Here is a 19,314-nt window from a genome sequence, read left to right on the forward strand (position 1 = left end):
TCCATGTCTTGCAAATTCAGTTTGGATTTTTGGTCATGGATAACCCTAAGCAACTTTTGGCATTCAAGGACCTGAAAAATTCTGACCTATACAACACATGGTTTCAAACACTTCTCCAATTCATACTGCATTTCTTATCAATATTAGCACTGCTGCTATTACTAATGCCAAAGTCACTGTGACAAGTAATTTTAATAATTGAAAACAGATGTTGGGATGGTTAGGACTATTTTCCTCACATCTAGTAATCAACGCTCTCAGGCACATGGTGTGATTCCTGAGCCTGTCCTGTGCAGGGCCGGGAGCTGAACTTTGATGATCCTTGCAAGTCCTTTCAAACTCAGAATATTCTATGATTCTATGAACATACAACATCATACTGCACCTTTTAGATTCTGAAACACACAACTATTTCACTGCAGAACATAAAGGATGCACAGCATTTGTTCTGGCTTTGCTCTAAGGAAATCAAGTTGCAACTTACAAAAGCTTTATTACATTCAAAGAAAAAAATTTTGCAAGATTTATCAAATGTCTGCCCTATTTACACCTATCTATGGTATATATGGGATGGTGGAAGGTATATATGGACTGAGGAAGGAGAAAAATGAAAGAACCCTCTCCTGATTTCCTTTCTTTTTAAAATATTGATTCTTGCCTTTCAACATATCAGCAACAACCTGGAGTTTGTGAAGTGAAAAGGTGCTTTCTACCTTGCATGTAATAAAGTAAAACCTAATTAATAATTTTTAGTGAGCCAAATTAATCACACCAATGTTTTTTCTGCTCATTTCCTTCATAAAGTCGCTGCATTCCTGTTTGAACAATTGATACTTTCAAAAGTTGATCATTATCACTATTAGTAACTACAAATATGTAACCAGCTGATCCTGGCAAGCTTCGTACAATCACTATTGGAATGGAAGCGTGGCTATGCCTATAGGTTTTGTTCTTAACAATAACTTAGTTCATGAACTTAAGCACTCTGAGGACAATAAATGAAACTCTGACAGGCTTTGCTTTTTGAAGAATAAGCTTAAATGTTGCACAGAAGAGCATTATCAAGGCCTTTCAGAAACCTTTTCTGATCCAGCTCATACAAAAGAATGCACTTCACTGCTCTGCCTTGAAAGACCTAACTGGCTTCCATGATGTCACTAAGCTTACTGTATGAGAGGAACCAATGATTATGGAAGGCAATATGCATAATGAAAAGCTTAACTAATTCCATGGAGCTGGACACAATTAAAACTCTTAATTACCAAAGAAACCAGGCAAATGACCCATAATTACAGTGTCTTGCGCATTACAGGAAATAAGTGTACTAGGTCTTCCTTAAGTCTTTCTTTTTACTGAAACTTAGTGTCAACAGCACAGTCACAATTTTAATGGATGACAAAAGGTTTACAGAGGTTCACACACGAAATGGATTTATTAATACATAGAGATGTTATAAATGCTTCACTGTCCTGGACCACCCACACACTAAATTTAGAGATATGAAAGCAGCCAAGTTCTTTTCCATTTTGCATAAGTATTGCAACATCAGCATCACTCCAACTGAGAGACAGATGAGATTTATACAGACTTCAGCTGAGATTCTGGCTGCTTCTGTGCATTATTTTTAAAACTTGTGTCATTGATCAATACTACTCCTATGAGATCTCTCAAAAGGTCATACTAATATAGGACAGTTCTCACTTTGGAATGAACTAAATGCTTCAAAATGTACAGCAAAGTATATTAATTTATATTTCACTCTATGAATCTAGAAAAAAAAATTAATCACATAACCAGAGGAAGAAGTAATATTACTGCAGCACCTCATTACCTCATCCTCCTACATTAAATGCAAGAATATAAGAAAAGAGTATTAGTTAGGCTCTTGGTATGTACAGCAGGCCCTCTCTACCCCATACAGTGCAAAAGCCTGGATGGAATAATTATGTGACTAACAGGGATATCCATAAGTGTTACTGCAGATAACCAAGAAGGCTGGAAGCATAAAATATTAAAATCAGTTTTAAAATTAAGATTTAGAAAGACCTGTGAATAAAATGTATTTGCATAGGGATTGCTTATCTAATAAATATCCTTGACCACATATGACACTACTGTATCAGCCCTAAAACAGACTGAAGGATGAAACTAAAGATGCAGTGATTTATACATACAGAATTCATCTGCAAGTTTAACACTACCATCTATTGTTCTATAAGGAAAGAATGAAAATAAAGCTTTCATCACCTGTCCACAAATGACACAGAAGCATTTGGTATCAGAATGTGACATATTATGTTTTGGGCTTCTTATGGATTACATCTCATACTCTGTAACTTCTTCATTTTTAAATGATGTTTTTCTCCTTCCTAATATAATCAACTGGTCAAAAGCATGATGGGTGATTTGGAAAATTTGCACTGTAGAAGTATGTGGTACCCATATATATTAATTAATGTATATATGCACAATAAAGTCCTCTATAAATGTTTAATTTAAATTTCATTCTATCTCTAAAAAAAGCCCCAAAACAGGCTGCAAGAAGAAATTCACCGAGTGTATACAGCCAGATCACATGGATATCAGAATGACAGTTGATTTCTGTAAAGCAAGAGGTGCTCAGGCCTTCCATTTCTACAGACAGCTTGCTGACTATTCATTGCCGTAAGTGTTTTTACTATTTTCTTTGTGAAAAACTAGCCCATACTACATGGTTAAAATTCAAAACTAAAGAGCATCTAAGAAGTAACTTCGTCTGAAAGGTATTACTACTGCAATCATGGTTTGTGATTTGTTCAACAACTTTTGTAACTTTTCCTTGCTCAGTTTTTTTTTAGATTTTCAAAATAATTCCAGTACTAATCAACTGTGTTAGTCCTGTGAGTGACCCAGAAATTTTTAAGAACCATAATATATAATTCAGAATACAACACAGATCCATCCATATCCCATACAAAATATTGAGATGCTTAGAAGGGGCTGTTTGTCATTTATGGGAGATGATGGAAACTCACAAAAAGAGAGAGGAAACAACAATTTTAACATGATAACACAGATGGTGGGCAACTTTTTCGCTCAACTTATATTTTCTTTTTTCTTATGTTTTCACTGTCCAAATACCTGGGAACAAGAGGCAAATATATTTCTGGGTGACCCATTTACCATCAGGGTTACTTAAACATTACTGACTTAATCCATTTTAAGCAGCAGCATTATTTGCAGTTTTGGTCTCCTACTGTGTTAATTCTCTGATGAATTAAGAAAAAACAATAATGAAATAATGTACTTAATGTTTCTCTCCTAATATTTGGACTTACACTCCTTCCAGAAATAGTTGGGAAAAATTCCAATAGTGAATACAATAATAAATTACATTTCATTTTATTTTAAGGATGTGCCAATTTGACCAGCCAGGGATAACAGAATCATAATAAATATGCTGTTAGAAAGTAATGCAGCTTACAGCCGCACAACTTAGTTCCATTAAAGAAAATGAGGACTAAGCCAAGATGTTTTTAAATGCTATAACAAATGAATAAACTGGAAACTAAAAATCAACGTAATTAAGCACCAGAATATTCAGAATACTAACTACAACCACCATTCTTTATGAGTCAATGATTCATATTAAGAACTATTTGGAATTTACATGCAAATATGCTTTTTAATTCAGATTTTTATTAACTCACTACTAAGAGTATGTTGCAGACCATTATAAGAATCAAATTATTCACCATAAAACATACAAAATAAAAAATCATTAGCATAATTTCAAAAAGGAAAAAAGAAATAAAAAATTGTTACATCTGCACATAATTAGACCACTCTAATTTTTAGCTCTCACATAAATTCCACTTTACATTTCAGACCACACCAGCAGTTCTTCTCTCACAAACCAGTTCATGGAACATTATCTCAAGGAAGGCCAGAAGGAATAAAATGGTTTGGATGGAGAAGAAGGAAGAGAAATTTCATATTTCTTGCTTGTTTTCAAGACTCAATCAAATGAAAGAAAGTGTTTCTGTGAGTGACAGTCAGGCTCAGACACAGCGGCTCTGTGAGGCAGGGAGAAGGTCACATTTACATGCAGGGTTACTCTGATCATTCCAGATGGCTGGAGCACTCTTTTCACAGAGCACTGTGTGTTTAGAGGACAGCACACTGGGAACTTTGTACGGTAACTTGTGTTAAAGGCCTCAAGAAATTCTCAGGCGTTTCTGAAACAGTGTCCAATTATCCCAGCAGCAGAAATCTAACTCAATCAACTGCAGCTTGGAGTAGCCATAGAAGGGTATTGTTCCTTTATGGAGAACACAAGGCAAATACTCAAGATGTTCTCTACTGAGGATACTCGTATTCCATAACATGCTGGAGTTTTATGTCACTTATCTCTAAAATTGGCCTAAAAAGTAATCCTGTACAGTGAAATAGTTAATTTGAGTTGCCTTCCTTTCCACAGAGAACTATCTTTATCTCACCCACTGACTTCCTTGACATGTAATACACAACACATTCAAGGAATGCACCTTGCATGCAGAGCTCAGAACTGTAGGACAAAAAGCACTGAGTGAGTGCCTGAAGGCCCTTTGGAAACACCCTATTCAACACATGTCCAGCCAAAGCAGGCTGCTCAGGTCCTTGGCCAGGTGAGCTTTGAGCATTTTCAAGTATGCAGATTCCACATACCTCCTGGTCACCTGTTCTCATACATGAAACCATATGGTGGAACCAGCCCTCTGGTGGAAATGGTTTTCCAAGAATCTAGGAGTTTCTTGTGTTCCCCCTTCTGCCTGTTGCCTACTGCACGATCACTCTGCATCTTGGACAAGAGGCTGAGCCCATTTTGTGAGCAAACACATCAGAGATACAAGCCAGGTACGCCCAAAGGAGGAAGTTTTGATGCATCCTGATTCCAAGTCTTGAACTGAAACTGGAAGTAGGGACCAAAAGTATTTCCTGAATAAAAGCAGTTAACTTTTTGCCACAGGGAATGTGGACAAACCCTCAGGTGCAGGGTGCCAGAGCAGGTACCCTTCCTGCTTGTTTTGGGTAACTGGACCCCATCACTTGCCTACAACTGCCTCAGCAGGGGCTGCAGAAGGCAATTCTCACGGAGCAAGCTAATTTTTCTAAAATCTATTTTGGCAATAGTTTGTTTTTGTTCTATAGTGCCTCCTTGATCAGTGTTATTTTCCCACACAGAAAGATCAGCTTGCATAGTGAAATTTACATGAATTTGATCTAAACATTATTTAATGATTGTATAATCTTTGATGGAAGTGTTAATAATAGCCTACATATGCTTCAGACATAAGGTCATTTCTTAATTTCTTCAATAAAGAGAGAAAGGGGCAGAAAAGGCATTAACCTTTAAACAGGTTTTCATTGGGAATGCAAAAACATCATGGAAAAGGTCCTTTTTTTCTATTCAGTACAAGCTTCTCACTGAACTGCACAAAAGAGTGTCACCAGTCTGGAGTGACTTGGTGAGATATAGCTGCATTACACTTCAACTCTTCCTGATCAGGAAGAAAAGAGCCTTTCTTTCAAAATTTAAAGGTGAAAATTATTCTAGAAAATATTTAAGATTATTAGCATAAAGCTCCAAGCACAAAGCCAGAAACTACCACCTTTAAATAAAACAAACAAAGACTAACAAAATTCCAATAAGTATTTTCTTGTATTTCAACCACAGGAAAAAAACCCCAAACCACATTAAAAATGGCAATTCTCTCTTGTCAATATAGATTTTCAGAGGAAAGTGGAGAAGAAGAATGTACAAAACTAAGTTTGAAAAAATATTAACTCCTAAAGTTAAGAGGAATACAAATGTTCCTGTTGGGCAGTGTCTAAATCATACAGGCTCATCCCTTCAACCCATCTTACACCTGGCATGCCTGAAGCTGATTGTACACGTAAACCCACAAAAGAGCTGCGCAAGTGAATGTGCTTCTTCAACAGTAGCCCACCTGTGGTCATTGGGTTATGGTAAGGAATGTCATAATTCCATAATTTATTTTTGCAACAGCAATCTAAAAATATCACATCTGAAATGAAAAGCCTCATAACATCAGTAACCAGAACTATTTAAGTAACTGTCCTGTGATTTCAAAAGATGATTTCTCAGCCTCTTAGTTTACAAAGCTGCTTTGACTCTGCAAGAAAATGAAATTCCGAACTCAAAATTTCTTTCCTAAATCTCTTTACCTGAGAAATTATTTCTGTGTGCTAAATACAATATTTCTAAAAAATGTGAAATCTACCACCAAAAGTAAAAGAATTCATTATGAAATCCTATTTCTTCATGCACTATGTACAATATATTTCCTTTTGGAACTATTTATTATGAGAAATAATTAATTCAGTGGACTCACTCTCCTAACCCCGAATGAGGGATTAACTGTAAGTGCACTCAAGTTCTACTAGATCAATACAATTATTATTGGTAAAACCAAAAATTTTAAAAAGAACTATGTATTAAAAGGAAAGTTTAAAAATAAGGTCATAATTATTTTTTTTTAGATTCCAGTAGAGAAGTTGTGTTTTTCACATTAATCCCTAGCTTGGTTTTATCAGCTTCCTTTGTTTATTTTAGGGAAGCAATAGTTACCTAGCTTTTTTGATTTATAAAAAATGCAGAGAAGAAAAGTCAGTGAATATCAAACAGTTTTATGTGAATTGACCATTACAACAGACCACTCCTCTAGAAAATTTCTTTCTACTGTAAACTCCAAGCCCAAATATTTATGTAAATAAGAAAATTAATATACTGTTAAAAAATGAATTCACATGTAGAAAGCTATTTAAGTCTTAATCTCAAAATATTTCAACATGCTTTTGTTGAAATTCCCTTAATATGATCTAGCTATTTTATATATCACATAGAAACACTTTTTAAAAGGCATTGATGACACACAGTTATCAAGCTGCTCCTATTTTTCTATTAGACCTGCTCTACCAGATAAGAGGATGCTAACAGTCACTTCAACCAAGGACTCTCAGCTCTTTTTTTTTACTAAGTTATGCTTACAGAAAGAGTATCAGGTCATTTTCCATGAAAGGAATAAGGCGTGCATATAAATGAATGTGTAAGAGTAAACAATGAACAAAACCAGAAAAGCATGTTTATTTAACTCTGTGTACGTATGCATGTGGATAAATACATGGTGTATATGGTCTCCATACAGTCTCCCTCTCTGTGGCATAAGGCTTATTGAGTTTAAGAGATCAGTAACTAACAGAGCCATGACACTGGCTTAACAGAACATTATTTTTGGAATATTGCCATGGTATCAGCAACTTTTGGGTACTCAGTTCTTCAAATAAACAAGTTTATCAGTATCTGGGTTCTCGTTAGCTTTACTTAATGTAATTTTTTTTCTAAAAACTCCTCCCATTCCATATATTTCAACCACAAATAAAGTTCAGATTCAACAGGGTATAAAGCTGACAGATGGCAGACTAATTCAAAAGAAAAACTACCATATATTTGCCTGTAAAACAACCTCTCATGGGCAAAGTCCTCAAAACACTTCATCAGACCATATGCTTAAATGAAAACTACTTGCTCATCCAACACAATAATAAATTTATATTAAAAGTAAGAATCACTTAATGAATCTGCTGATCTGAAGTATCCTGCATTTGCTGACCTTCAATAGTTTGAGTGAGTCTATAGAAAAGGGATGAGGGTGGCTAATTGCCCATTTAAGCTGTGTCCACATTTCTGAAACTTTTTGAATTGTTACTCTAAAGCTTGTTGCCACATTATTTTGCTATGCCATTAATAACTAATTATTGCTTTTTAATGGACCCCACATAATATACATATATACACAGAAAATGTGCAAATGATACACAAGTATTGTATGGACTCAGAGTCACATGATTCCAGAATGGCAGGTTATAGTGTGGTGTTATAATGCCAAGGTTGTGGGCTTGATCCCTGTATGGGCCATTCACTCAGGAGGTAGACTCATGCTCCTTGTGGATCCCTTCCACCTCAGAATATCTGTGATTCTGTGATTCCTTGACTGAGATTGGAAGCAACCTCTGAAGGTCACCTGGGCCAACCTCCTGCTGAAGCAAGGACACCCACAGCCCAGGACAAGATCTAGACAGTGTTTGAGTATTTCCAAGGAACAAGATTCTGCCACCTCTCTGGGTAACCTGCAACAGTGCTCAGTCAATCTTATGGGGAAAAGGTGTTTCCTGATGCTCAGAGGGAACCTCCTGTCTTTCAGTTTGTGTCCATTGCCTCTGACCACTAAAGAGTGCCTGGCTCTTTCCATTCTCCCTTCAGGTATTTACTTGCATTAATGTTTCCCCGAGCCTTCTATTCTCCAAGCTCACTTTGCCTTTCCTCAAATGTGATATGCTGAAATCCCTTAATTATCTTGGTGTCCCTTTGCAGGACTCACTCCAGCAGCTCAATGTCTCTTGTACTGGGAAGTGCAGAACTGCTCCCAGTATTTTCCTGGTGTGGTCTTACCAGTGCTGAGTAGAAGGGCAGGATCAATTCCCTCAATCTGCTGGCAAGACTCCTCCTCATCAGCCACCTGTGCTGCAATGGCACATTGCTGGCTCATGGCCAACTCAGTGTCCACCACACATTGTAATTACCTTTTTTTCTGACCACAGGAAATAAATCAATTGGGTTTTCTGTCCTGTTCAAAAGTGTGCAGCTAGATTCATTGCAGAGACAGATGGCACTGTAATGGAACTTGTAAATTTAAAGGTCTGAATGAAAAATGTGCAAAAAATACAGATAAAACTTAATGCTAAGTGACCATTAGAAAACTTATGATGAGAATATAAAGCACTCCATTAGGAAGTGTCTCAGTCACCCCAATACTGATATAAACACATTTCTTCATAGTAAAATCCAAGACAAATTGCCTTCTATGCAAATGCCTGCAGTCAAATTACAGAGAATCACCTTAATGAGAGTTAATGTGCTTATAAGACACACTTGTTTGGAAAAAAAAAAATCTGAGTCTTCTCTGTGTAAACACAGTCCATTCTGCTTTTCTTCTATTTAAAAACAAATTATGTGTATTTATATATTAGTTAAACTAGTTAAACTACCATGGCATACTGGAAAGAGTGATTTTACATTGCTCTAACCATGACAACACATGACCTGAAAGAAAGTACCTCAGATACAGTAATACAATCAGTTCAGAAAGATGCTGAGATATTGCCAAGAATCTGGATAAATTGACAAGCAACTGAGTGCTACAAGTAGCATTTTACTGGAAGCTTGGAACTTGGAAGCTTCAGCATCCAGACATTATATAAAGATTCCCTAGCGAAACCAGACTGCAGCAGGTGTGTCAAGGTGAAAAAGTATCACTGCCATACAGTCCACTGAATTATATGTTCTGGCTACCAGGTAAAATATGCTGTGACTAAAAAAAAAATAAAATAGGACAGGCTGACTATCAGATGAACAAGCAAAAGTGAATCTTAAACTTTGTGATTCAGCACACAGAAAATGGTGAAGGTGATTTTTTTTCTACTTTTGTTTTTGTTTTTGTTTTTTTTTTTTAAGAAGTTGTAGTGATCTATTATATTCTATTTCTATTTTATTTCAAGTCTTTGCAAATTGACTCCAGCTGTCTCTAGCGAGCTTATAGGTAAGATTCATCATTGAATGGAAAAAATTGATAAATCAAATAGCAAATATGTCTAAAGATTGAGGACTGAAAATCTCATCCACACATAAAGACTGACTCTGGGATCTATGTTCTGGTCAGGCAGATCTTGAAGGTGTGGCTAAAAATAACTGTTTTATAGTCTTCAAAGGTTTCTAAGTTCTAGTCTTCGCAAGCAGAACAGTGTGAGAAAAGACACTAAAAATTCTTTTTTCTCCATTGACCCTGCATCTGAAAAAAAAAACACTTCAATACTTTTAAAGCCATAGAGAACAGCCTCCTCATTGACAACAAAACTAGGAATTTAACAGGTAGTTCTACTGGATATCAAGATGATGGATTAAAACTGGAAAGAAACAATTACTCTGTCTAGAAACACTGTTATTCTATGCTCTACTAGGTCATATTTAACTTTGTTACAAAAAGTAACAACAAGAAAATCTTACAAAATCAAGTGACAATTACACTTTTGAGCTAGTTCACATAGATACCCAGTATCTTACACATTGAGGAAAACCAAAGATGTTCTCATGATACTCAAAATGTTTTTCTAAACCAGATGTTCTTGTGCTTTGCAGTGGTAGTGCTGCAGGCTTCCAGTCTAGGTTCTCTTCATGTTTTTCTACTTTCCCTATCAACTAAAAAAGTTTTCTCTCTGCCTTGGCTGCCTTCCTGACTACCTTCCTTGAAGAAAAGGAACACAGTTTAGGTATGCTGATCTTAATTAATAAGAATCTCTCCTTCCAAGCCATAAAAAATGTGGAACACCCACAGACAAAGACTTTGCAAATACAATGAGAGCCATGGTCAATCTAAATAATACTGATCCCTTTGCTGTATTTATAAAGAAATGCAAAAAGATGGTTGGCTTGGTTTTGTCAGACAACACAAGCTTTTAGTATCTCTAGTCATTCAGACCTTTGACTAAGATTTATTAACCCGTCAAACAAAAGCAATTTTACAACATACACAACTGCAGTTCATTTCAGAACATTTATTGCTCTGTAAACAGAAAATCCAGATTCTGCTAAAACAATCTATTCCTTTTCTTCCTCTTGAAGCAAGAAGGAATACACAGTAATAAGAGAAATTCTAAGTGAAAAATAAAGAAGTATTTACAAATTTATTTTCACAAATACATAAAGAGCATAAAGTTAGAAATTAAAATAGACTTTTATGGTGACTACCTCAACTGAGAAAATATCCCCCACATTTGGATAGTATGGGGAGGGGAAGGGCAAACAGAATAGGGGCACAGTTCCATGTATACTTTGCATATTTTCTGCTATGCAGTGCAGCTCAAATGGCTGTGAGAGATGTCTAGAAAGGAGGCAGTTCATTAGGAGATTGAAACAGAAGGATTATGACACCTACCTGGAACATGATCAGGTTATCCAATCTCCCTTTTTAGAGAGAAACATGTGATGCTAGGGAAGGGGTTGCTGCTGTTTGGGAATAGAGCCTCCTCTAATTGCCTGACAAAGGGGAGGCAGCCACAGCTCCCTGCTCCCAGCTCAAACGGTAGTAAGGCTGAGCACATATCTCCCAGCAGGCACCACAAAACACATAAATAAATAAATAAATAAATAAATAAAATAGATAAATAAATAAATAAATAAATTTACGTAAGGCTAGACACACAGATCAATGCAGTTATACTCAGCACTCCCAAGGACCCACAGGTTCATTCAGCTGCCTCTTCTCTAGTGCTCACAGGATTGCATTTCAGCCTGGCCACTGGCTCTGCAGATGCCTGGGCTGGGCCCCTGTGACCTGCAGTTCCAGGCTGTGGGCTGGCACCTCATTTTGCCCAGTTGCCAGCACCCAGATCCGTGCTCACTCCAGATGCTGGTACCATGAACACATTGCGCCTCTGCCTGGGTCTGGTTGCTGGCCACACACACAGAGGCCCTTCAGCCAGGAAGAGTTAGAAGTGGAATTTGTAAACACAGGACACACTACACTGGTAAGGAGCTGTGCATGGCCAGACAAATGAATGTGTCACCTATTTACACATCCAATGTTTTTTATCCTCTTATCTCTCTATTTCCCTGTAATAAATCCTGATAAAACCCCAAATTATCTTCCTCTGCATCCCATACTGAGAGTGACACTGTCACAGACATCTTTTATAAAAAATCCTTTCCTTAGGATTTTTCCTCCTGAGAAGCTGAGAGGCCTCAAGTACAAAATGTAAACAATGGTTATCTACTGCTGTGGAATGCAACAAGTGGATCTGTAATTGGTCTCATAGAGTTGTTTCTAATTAGTGGCCAATCACAGTCAGCTGGCTTAGACTCTCTGTCTGAGACAGAAGCTTTTGTTATCATTTTTTCCTATGCTATTATTACTTAGCCTTCTGATGACAACCTTTCCTTCTATTCTTTTAGTATAGTTTTAATGTAATATATATCATAAAATAATAAATCAAACCTTCTGAAACATGGAGTCAGATCTTCGTCTCTTCCCCAACCCAAGAACCCCTGCGAACACTGTCACACGATGCTCTAGGCTGCATCTTTCCTCAGTCCAAAAGGATTGGTCCAGCATTGATTTCCCTCGATAGAACTTCAGGGATAGCCCTGGGAGGGCCTGAACAGGCTGTCCCTCCCTTTGAGCTCTTAATCTGAGCTTCTGTCTACCTCTGGGACTCTGTGCTGCCCTGACCATATGGAGATGGGCACCTGATGGATGATGACTTCTGCGACTGATGTGGGAACTGTTGGGAAGGTGTGACTTGGGATCCCCCACCTGCTGTCACCTCTCTCAGCTCTTTTGTGGCTCTACAAAGAAGCTTTTAACACAAACCCCAACATCTGGTAAAGGATCTTCTTAGAATCCATCCAACTCTGTGCAAGTTTATGCATCACGTGCTGCTTGATTCCTAACATGCAAGACCAGGAATTCAAGTACTTTCTTTTATAGGTCTTTATAACCAGGGCCTGACATGCCATACACTATGCTAAATATACAAATCAATAGAAGAAAAAATGATGCTCAAATCAGACATCCTATTTTTCCTTTCTTCTCAATGCTGCTATTATTCCAGTGTTCAGTTTGATCCTAAAGCAATACACCACAGCATGTCACACGCATTATTATGTCTTTATATGGCCAAGTAACTGAAATCCTTTTATTAAAATAAAGCATTCTGTGATGGATTTCTTCATCCTTGGACTGACATTGAGCCTGAAGCTCTTAGTAGTAATCACTTTACACAAAGCCAGATCACTCAGACATACTCAGCTCAGACAGAGAAGCTAAGGACTCAATTGGCAGATTTTTAAAAATGGTGTGAAAGCTGGTGAGACTGAATTGTTCTAGAAAATAATAGACACATTTCAAAATTTCTGAGAAAAACTACAATGAAGGCCTTTTCTAAGTATTCTACTAACAGAACATTTTATTCACCATTCATTAGCACTGTATTATTTAAAAAAATCACAGAAACAAGAAAGTTACTGCACTAAATATTAACAATCTTTAAGAAAATTAAGGCTGTAATTTACTAATATCAGCTGTAAAGAGGACCTGTAAATATGAAGATAGCACTGAAACAGTCTTCTACCAGCCTACTCAAAGTCAACAATCATCCTTCAAGCATACTTGCTCTTCAACTAAGATTGCTAAGATGACAGGGGAAAAAAACAAATCAATTGAAAGGAGAAAGGGACAGAAATAAATTGTTCAAACACTTTAGAATTACTAGTTAATGCAATACTAGGATAGAAGATGAAACTCTGTCATCAGTGTTCCTAAAAAAACTTCTTTACTTTGAGAGAAATGCCAAAGTGCAAATTTGTAGCTGATTCCTCTTTCCACTATCTTCATGAGGTTTTAAATTTAGACATGTAGCATCCTAAATATTTGAAGAGTTTTTTCTGTAATGTTAGGTCTGTCACATCATCTACCAATCCTCATGAGACAGAATGCTTAGCCTCAAAGAAGTAAATGCCTTTACTATTTCAGTATATACATCATTAACTTATAGACCATTTCCTCACACTTCATCTACACTCCCTAAAAGATGCTTGAGAAAGCCATAAGGACAAATGGGCTACTGCACACTATTAACTCTTTATTATTTATAATGAAGGTATATAGATTACTTAGTGCAGCTACAAATTAAAGTTTTCATTTTCACCTTCAAGGCCCTATATTATCTTACCCACAATTACTTATGTCTTGCTTTTATTTCCTTCTACTCCCTAGACATCTTCTATTCTTTCACTTAATTGCATTCTTTATCTCTTTCTCCCACTTCCAGCTGTATGTCTTATATCATGCTGACCTCTGTGCCTTGTACAATCTTCATGCCTACATTCTTCATCCTTCTCCAGCAGTATATTTAGGAATACAGTCTTTCTGGAATCATTGGTACATGCTCTTCGTCCTCCCTTTCTTATTGCTGGGTTATTAACTAAAATTTGTCTTGCTTAAATTGCTTTTGCTACTTGTTGGACCAGCGCAGCAGAGAACACAGCTGAAAGCAGATTTGTCTGATTTACTTCTTATTTTTATTAGAATGACCTCTGTTAACTCTAACTCTGAGGAGAACTGAGGGACTTGCTTGCCATCTAAAACACGAAATTGGAATCTTGTTCACTAAAAAAGCCACAATGTTCATTAAATAGATTGAAGTGTGTGCTTACAGTGCTTAGTTTGTACAAGCTACATCTGTACTTAGAGTCTTAGATGTTTACATTTATTTCATAGTGCTCAAAAAATTGTCCAGAGCAGACTCCATGCCTGTGATCCAGCATACATGAATATGATGCTTTTTATCCCATCATAGTTTAATGTGTACTTAAGTATAAATAGGATGACCACACTGAGCAGCACACAAATGTCAGGAAAACAGGGAAACATTCCCAGATGCAGTATTAGTCATGGTATGGTAGAGTAATAGCATCATTCCTGACTTCTAGAACACCTGACTACAGGAATTTCACCTTTCCAAACTTCAAACACCTACTGTACACAATATAACTCTTCACAGAATTATCATATGACCATTGTACTAGTTATCACTACAACTGAAAAATACTATCTTCTGAGGAACATCCTAAAAAATCTGCAAACATTTTTTGCTGAAATAAAAAAAAAATCCTCTCAATGAAAATTTTTCGCCTGAAAATTTAAAAAATCACATCTAATATCAGTCTTCAAATGATATATTGTAGCTAATCTAAAGCTTGCAAATGCCTTCTACCTCAGATACATGATCATTCTTTCTAAAATGAAAGGTTCTGGTTTCGGTTGCTTGGGATAACTGCATTATTGAAAGTGAAAAGCAGTAAGGTTACATACTGTTATGCTCATGGCACTTTTGAATCAGTAGTATTTTGAGTCCTTAATAGTTCTGAAGTTCAGGACAATAGGCAATCTCTAATGTCTCCAGACTGAGCTACAGGATGCAATAATATGTTCTGGAGACAAATTGAAGAGATCACTGTGACCAGGTGTCTGTTCAGGAGAAAGAAGACAATTTCCTAATGGAGGAAAACATGTTCTGTAACAGAGGATATTTTCAGCAATGGATGAAATCTCATCAACTGCTCTTTGCTACTCAACAAAACCTTGAGGCTTTGAAGCAACTAACCTATGAAGGACTTATAACATCAAAAGACATTTCCATTACCATGTCATTATATTAGAAAATAGTTGCAGTTGTATTTTAAAATAATTCTGGTTCTATTCAGGGAAGTATTAACTAGTAATCCTTAGCTCTATATTTAGTAAAATCTGCTGATAGCAGAAAGTTTTGTAGGTCATCTGGGATAACATTTGTAAGAACTTTGGAATGACAAACTAGTCTACTGGGCAGTCAAGTGTCAAATTAAATGAAATGGTCAAGAAACATGGCAGTAAATATTAGCTGGAAGAAAATAAATGACATATACATTTTCTAATATTTGGTTTAAATACTGGGCATCATTGTAAACAGCTCAGAGAAAACTCAGGACTTGGGAGACCAGCTCAGTGAAAACTTAGAGCTTGGGTGATATTATTTATATTCACAGACATATATAAAATGGTCTCATCTGGAATGCTCCATGTACTATGCTCCACAGACATTATTCTATGTTAAAATGTTTTTGATAGGAAGAGTAAGAAAAAATGCAATCAGAATGCTTACAAAGAGAAAAAAACCCAAACAACCATATCACTGTCCTCACTCCCACAAAAAATGCCAAACACAATCCTTTGAGATGGTGAGGTTTTGAACAGACTCTAAAGAACTTAATTTACGGAGCAAAAATTAAAAAGGGATGTGACAAGCAGCATTTACAATACTGAGTGGCAGATCAATTACTTCTTATCTTTCTCACTCATAACATATAAAAACTGACACTGGAACATATGCAACATATACAACATATACAGAATTCATTGTCCCAGGCACACATCAGTAGAAAGAAAACCCACAGATCTTGTGGAAGAGTTACTAAAGCCTATTTTTTGTCTGTTTTTGTTAAAAGCAACTTGATATGGGAGCAATAGAATTTAAGCGGATAAATTAACCACCTCTAGCTAAAAGGTGATTATTAAGCTGTGATTATTAGCTGTCACCAGAGATGGTATCAAATAAGCTGGACACTGAATCTGAGCATGAACAGCAATTCCTGTATTTAGCATCATTTAGACAAAAATGAAAAGGTTTGTTTGGGTTTTTTTTTTTGTGTTTGTTTGTTTGTTTATTTGTTTGTTTTTATGGAACAGAAGGGTAGAATTTCTACCACTGCTTGGAATTGTATTCTAATTTAAATCAGAATCACTCCAGTCTTACTGAAGTTAAACTTGAACCATTTTCATCTAGGCTTTGAATTATGCTATTATTCTAAGAAAAAAGGTGCTGAAATGGAAATGCTAAGCATCCTTTTTTAGCAGACAACTCTTCATATCTTCAGTTCTTTTGTATACTACAAGGTCTTTTATATTTATAACACCTTTATATATATTTATAACACTTTTATATTTATAACACAATAATAACGAAAAAAAAATCTCCAGTACTCCTTTATGGAGTACACTTTGTAATCACCTCCTAAGTGCACTCATTTCGTGATACAGCAATCAGTCTGCGCAAAAAGCTTTGCCCTGTTTAGACTATAAATAATTTACCAGTGTTAATTGATGGCTCCATATGTAGGTTTTCTGCAATCATGCCAAAAATACAGACTCTTACAAATTCTTTATCACACAGCAGAATAAGAAGAACCCTACCATGTAATACCAGCTCTCTGAAAATTGCCTACAACCACATCTCCACAAAGAACAAGTAATTTAAACAAACTAAGAAATTGTTGAAAGCCACTGTTACAACAAGCTCTGGGTGATTACAAAGGTAACTCCAGATACAGAGAGAATCAGTGCACTAGATCTCATTGAAAGAGGATTTATTCATGCTTGCTCTAACTCAAAAGACATTAAAAACATTTTTTGTGAAAATTCTCGTTAATTAAAATCTAATTATTCAATGATCGCTGTTTGGCATCTCTAAGAAAACGCTCAAGGTCTTGAAAGAAAGAAAAGATAAATCAGTGAGCAAGTTATCATAAAACAAGGATTTCCCCCCTCTTTTTTCCTAGTTGCCATGCATAATTAATATGTGATAATACTCATAATGAGTTCCCTAAAACAATTAGCAACACATCTCCAGCGACCGGCTAATCTGAATATAATGCCTTTTGAATTTGGAGGTGCACCAGTCTCTTTGTGCTCACACACTCACCTCACGTAGAAGCAAAGAAGGCTGCAGAGCATAATTTATTATTCTGCATCACATTTCATCAAGTCCCTTAGCAGCTACTTGATACATTATCAAGACAAATGCAAGGAAAAAAAAGTATTCCTACCTCTCCACCCTCCCAAGTAGAGTACCCCAAAGACTAAGAACTAATTATAATCCTTCTTTCCCCTTCCAATCATTAAGATACCTTCAGTGAAAGCAAACCTTGACCAGGTTACTTTTTGCATGGAATTCCAATGACTTTTTTCATCTCCGTAAGACAAATACATCCATAAATAAACATGCACTGCAGTAACAAGAGCAATGTCTGGAACACTTAAAAGTTAAATTACTTGCAAGCCATACAACGTCTCATTTTTCTTCCACAAATATATAATAGAGACTGCCAGTATGGGGAGGGGTAGGTTGGGAGAGTGGGTGAGGGCACGTGTGAACACACAAGTACACATGCTTTAGAAGTGAGGAGTAAATCAGCCATAGGAACTGAGAGCATGATAATTGAAAAAAAACTGAAAATGAACAAACAAAAAGTACCCTTCCTTTAATTATCTTTAAGTATAAAATAGTGGCTTATTATGAATTTAGGGAAAAGATGCCTGCGTATAGTAGTGTAGAGGACCAGACCTAAGCCTGTTTTGTCTCAAATATTCAGAGTATTGCTACAGGAAAGATGATCAAAGGAGAGGGTCCCATGGAGGTGGGGCAGTGCTGTCCTGAGCCAACTTTCTGAAAAGAAAGATTAAATTCTTCTTTCTATCTCAAAATGCACCTTCAGCCAGAAAGAGTTGTGGAGCAACATTGATGTCTTTTCATAATAAGCAGCCACTGGCCTGTGCTGTATCTGCCTCTGTCAGACTACACTGTCTGAGAACAACAGTGATCATCTACAAACTCTTTGTCATCTCTCTCCCTGAATGCAGCCTAGCACTTTAAACTTCATACTCTGACCATTACCATCACAAGTTATATCCACTGGAAAAAATCCAATATCTAACAATATGCCAAAACAGCTGGTAAGAACTGTGAGTCCAAGGAAATAAGACAGCAGGGCTTGGGTAAATCAGAATGGCTCATACCATGAACAGCTATTTAGAAAGTTGTTTCAGATGAGAAAAAAATCAGTAATCTAGGCCTAGGCAAAGAAAAACCAGAGTCAAGCTTGAAGAAAAAAACCACTGATGTATATTTGAACTAAGCTGAAAAAATGTCAGTGGTTTTACATTTAATGCCTTTATTTCCAAAATAAAAAATTTGTGAATCATAAACATTCAGGAAAGAGTATAAGTCAATAAAATTGAAAGGAACAGATTTATGGTGACTAAAACATTTGATTTGAACAGCAGGGATTCCAATTTACAGCTCAGTGCACCACTTAGAATGGTTGTTCATGTCTGTAATTTCTGTACTTCAAATAAAGTACTTCTAATACATTCAACCTCCAGGTATACACAAGGAACAAAAGCAACATCACTAATTAAATACCTGCTTATCTGAAAACCATAGTGAGTAAAATATATGCACTACATGCATTCAGTCAAAATGGAGGACTTGAGTGGGGGAAAAAAACTAGAAAACGTTTAAAAATGAAGCAGATAATACAAAAAAAACAGTTTTAGCACTCTTTATTACAAAAGCTCACAACAACAGTGGTCACATTAAGCGCTAAATTAACCTTCTTTATCCAGTTTTAGTTGTACAATATAGAATAAAATTACAAAATATTTTAATGTCATAATGTTCTGAATCTACTGTTCTTCCCTTATATCTTCTACAGCAAAAAAGTCACAGAAAATTTCTCTTTGAACTTCTCCATTCTATGACAAAATGCCCACTGAGACTCATAAATCCTAATGCCATTTAATCAGTCTGAAAAAATTTTAATGAGCTCTCTCTAGATTTGGTACA

At 36.2% G+C, this 19,314-nt stretch overlaps 1 protein-coding gene across 1 annotated transcript in view; it reads right to left on the reverse strand.

The window, feature by feature from the left end:
* Window positions 1-19,314, reverse strand: part of PUDP (pseudouridine 5'-phosphatase) — a 60,830-nt gene that overhangs the window by 1,442 nt on the left and 40,074 nt on the right. The window lies entirely within an intron of this gene.

The sequence above is a fragment of the Melospiza georgiana genome, chromosome 2 (assembly GCF_028018845.1).
Source record: "Melospiza georgiana isolate bMelGeo1 chromosome 2, bMelGeo1.pri, whole genome shotgun sequence".
Taxonomy (NCBI): Eukaryota; Metazoa; Chordata; class Aves; order Passeriformes; family Passerellidae; genus Melospiza; species Melospiza georgiana.